The sequence below is a fragment of the Molossus molossus genome, unplaced genomic scaffold (genome assembly GCF_014108415.1).
Source record: "Molossus molossus isolate mMolMol1 unplaced genomic scaffold, mMolMol1.p scaffold_m16_p_2, whole genome shotgun sequence".
Lineage (NCBI taxonomy): Eukaryota > Metazoa > Chordata > Mammalia > Chiroptera > Molossidae > Molossus > Molossus molossus.
In genome coordinates this window covers 27,089,958-27,094,334 of record NW_023425355.1, presented here as the reverse complement: position 1 = coordinate 27,094,334, position 4,377 = coordinate 27,089,958, and the positions used below count along the sequence as shown (strand labels likewise).

The following is a 4,377-nucleotide window of genomic DNA, read 5'->3' as shown; positions in this document are numbered from 1 at the left end:
GGACTGCTTGTGGGGCTCCCACATGCTGCATTTTCCCACGTGGCCTATAGCCACGTGGGACCCATACAATGGATTAGTAGGCTGAATCTAACCTAATGCCTGATGCCTGCTCTGGACCTGACTGCATCATGGAACGGACACTTTGGAATCTGGCCTTATTTCTGGCCTTGTAAAATCTACAATGGCCCTTCTTCCAGCACTGAACTGAGGGAAGTGGGACACTATAACCCCCAAAATATAATTCCACGCTAATAAAAACCATTCATTCTTCCATGGAGGCTTCTGAATATGCTTATTCTGACTGCACCCTAAAAACCTCCTACCCACAAATATTGGAGGGATCTGGTGCTGTCATCCCTTTGTAATAGAGTCATTTTCACTAAGCCATCTAATGAAGCCAAAACTTAATAGCTAACCTAATTGCAGTTTAAGCTTCTCCCAGGAGTAAAATTTTAAACCAATCCATCTGGAATTTTCTGATCAATACTAGTGAGGCAAGCTACATGATAAAATTATATGTATTTTAAAATGAGAATGTATTTCATATACTTTTCTTTTTTTCTGCTTTTATATATTTTTTTCTTAATTGACTTTAGAGAAAGAGGAAGGGAGAGGGAGAGACAGAGATAGAAACATGTATGAGAGAGAACATCGATTGGCCACCTCCTGTATGCCCCCACTGGGGATCAGGCTCACAACCTGGCCATGTGCCCTGACGAGGATTCGAACCAGTGACCTTTTGGTACATAGGTTGATGCTCAACCACTGAGCTACCATGGCTGGGCACTCATATACTTTTCTTGGTTAAAAACATAACTGTAACATCTAGCCACTGGGGATAGGGACTAGGTGGAGGAGGGCAATGGGAGAAAAAAGAAGGCACATCTGTAATACTCTCAGCAATACAGTTAACAAAACAAAACAAAAACAAAAATATACATAATAAAATAAAATAAAAATTATCTTTGACCCACTTTTGACCTTTAGTTTGATATAAAAACTCTCAGAAAATTTTCTATGAATTTGACTATATACATAAAATAGAAATATTTTCATTGGTTTTGTGTCTTTTTTTCACATAGATAATATCCTACTGTATGCATTGCTTTACAGCTTGCTCTTTTTCACTCAACAATATGTGTTAAAACTCTTTTCTTGTGTGTTAGTATAGACACATTTATTTTCTTTTAAATGTTTGCCTGGTAGTCTATGTTATATTGTTTGAATAAAACATAGTTGAATTTTCTGATCAATACTTCTGATCAATATAACCCCTCCCTTTCTTCCTCCCTCCCTCCCTACCTACCTCCCTTTGTCTCTTTTTCTTTCCCCACTGCTTTTTCTTTTTTACAAAGAGTATAGCATCCTCACAAATGCCCGTTTCTGCTCACATGCAAGAATTTCTCTGGATATCAACTCGGAAATGGAACTGTTTGGCTGAAGAATATGCTCATTTAAAGGTTAGTAGATAACTGTCAAGTTATGTAGAGTTTATAAAAGTAGAGGCAACAAATTAGTGCTCTCTGAACTCGTTCTCTCAGCTCTTGATTTTTTTTTTACCTATTTCTGTATTGTTTTTTCTTAGCTTCTCTGTCACTCTTGAAAAATTTTACCCTATCTTAGCAAAACTAGAAAGAAAAAATGCTCTGGTTACACTAATCTCCAGGTAATTGGGGCGGAGCGGGGAGGGGAGGCTTTAGTGGCCACATAGCAGCAGTGCAGCCCTGACTTCCCCTACTCAGCTGGGGAGAGGGATTCAGAGACATAAGAAATGAATTTGTTTGGGGAGAGTCAGGATGGCTGCAGTATTTTACTGTTCAGTTTAGAATGTCCCTACATACACCTTTCTTTTCTTTGAGGTCTTGGATAACTTTTTACAGTGGATAATCCTTTATCCTCTCACAACCCAAAATCAAGAAAAAAGGAAGCCCATACATCTTACAGAGAAATGAGGAATTCTGAAGAACTAGTGCCATCTACAGTCCACAAGTTTTCTTCAGAATTTCTCTACAGGTTTCTATTTACTCCTTGTTCTGCTTCAAATACCTGTGTTTCCTAAAACTTTAGCAGTCAAAATAACAGTAATGATAAATGAGTAATACATGATTTATAATTTAGTGGTAGTGATTTTCTGTTACAGTTTTTATCCAGTCTTGCAACAATTTTGATTTTTAGTATTTTTCCTTGCATATGTTTGACTATATTAACATGGTCGTCATTTGTATATCCCTTAGTGTTTACAAAGCGTTTTCATGTCCAACATTTCATTTCTTACTTGCAGCGACCAACACTGTCTTTGATTTTAGAAAATGGGGCTTACGGAAAGGAAGTTACTTGCCTAAGATCACACAGCCTGCAAGTGATAGAACCATGCTTAAAGTCATATCTACTTGGGTCCATTTTTTTTTTTTTTTGGCCATTATATGAGGATCCATGGTTCTCTGGGTTTATTAATTAATTAGATTTTGGGGAGCCTGGAAATATAAACATGATTTTCTTATCTCCTTTTGAGTCTCTGAAGATGAGGAAACTGAGGCTTGCATCTTGAATTTCTCAAGCCTGATAAACAAACCACTGGTGAATAAGAGAAACAAACTGAAGGTGAAAGGTATCTGATAGCTTTATGCCTGGATTTTGAAGGATTTACTGCTCATGTATGACTGAGAAGACTGTGCTATTCTCCAGCAGCATATCCCACACACACACCCTCCCTCACTGCTGCTGTCAGCACATAAACTGTGCCATTGGGCAATGACTGCAGCTTTCATTTGTTGAGCCTGGCTCTGTAGGTGACTGCCGCCTGGCCTCCTTGCTCAAGAGGAGGCTTCCCTACTGAATGATGTTACATTTGGTGGGGCTAGTGCCTTTGTATTTTTCTTGTAACTCGAAATAATGTCAAATTGTGGCTAAACTCTAGAGTGGCCCTGATGTCTTCTCCAGCTTTATAATATGTACAAGTAATATTTACTGAGTGCTTGCTAGGTTCTAGGCACTGTAGTAAGCTTTTACAAACATTTACTCATGTAATCTTTACAACAGCCCTATGAAATAGGGATTATTATTATACTATTCAATTTAAAGATTAATAAACTGATGCCCAGAGATGTTATGTAACTTGTTAAAATTCACAGAGCTAGTGTGGCAGAGCTAGGACATGATTTCAAAACCATCTGATTTTTAATCTTGTGCTCCTAACTATTATAAACTTCTCAAAAACCTTCTCCCCATTTAAATAACTCCTAAAAGAACACTCAAAACAGAACATAAGAGATTAAATGGAATAGCAATGACTTCTTGGCATGAATGATATATTTTGGCAATGGACAAATGGCTTTGACTGGAATATGAACTTTAGAATCGCTTGGATTTGGGTGCAGATCTCAGCTCTGCTTCTTCTCTATTGCTTGGTTTCCTTATTTATAAAATGAAGATAATAATAGTAGTTACTTGATAATGTAGTTGTAAAATATAAATGAATTAATATATGTAAAGTATTTGGAACTGTCTCTAGGCCATAGATAGAGCTAGGTGACAAAGCTCTGTTACGAAGACATAAGAGAAATCTACTTTCTGCCCGACGGCTGCCGCCATCATGGACATAAGTCGCGTGCAGCCTATCAAGCTAGTCAGGGTCACCAAGGTGCAGGGCAGGACCGGTTCCCAGGGACAGTGCATGCAGGTGTGCCTGTAATTCATGGACCACACGAGCCGCTCTATCATCCGCAACGTGAAAGGCCCCGTGCTGGAGGGCGACGTGCTCACTCTATTGGAGTCAGAGCGAGAGGCTTGGAGGGTGCACTGTATTTGTGCCTGGGTCCTGGCTGGATGTCTGGGTGGACCACATGGCCCATGGGGAACCTGTTGCACTGTTAAAAAAGCATTTATGTAAATTCAAAAAAAGAGAAATATAGACAATTCATCATTTCCTTAGGTGAAGATAAGTTTTATCTAGATCAAAGGGAGCACTAGAAATGGCAAAATGGTTGTGTACTAGAAAAGAACTGTTGTTTCTTTGCTCCTGTCGAAACAACATGGGGTGTATTTGCAGCTATCCCTTTGTCATTTATGGCCTTGGGCAGATTTATGAACCCATCACGTTCACCTCCTCACATATTCTACATCATACTCTCTTCCTTCCCCCATGCCTCATCCATCCACACCTGTGCCTATGAAGGGAGCAAAATATTCTGACTCTCACTGAGGTGTCTCTGACTAGGAAAACTTCCTCTGTGTGGTTGCTTGAATTGGACCTGAGCACTAGATGTTTAATCTAAATTCATAGTAGTGTTTCAGGCATTAATCCATGGGCAGGAAAATATTATCAGAACCCCAGGACCTTCTGATGCCCCTCAAACTGTAGTAAATTGTCAGTAAGCC

General features: G+C 39.2%; 1 pseudogene; it reads left to right on the top strand.

Moving 5' to 3' along the window:
* Positions 1-3,592: 3,592 nt before the first annotated feature.
* Positions 3,593-3,889, top strand: LOC118636145 (annotated as a pseudogene).
* The last annotated feature ends 488 nt before the right edge of the window (positions 3,890-4,377 follow it).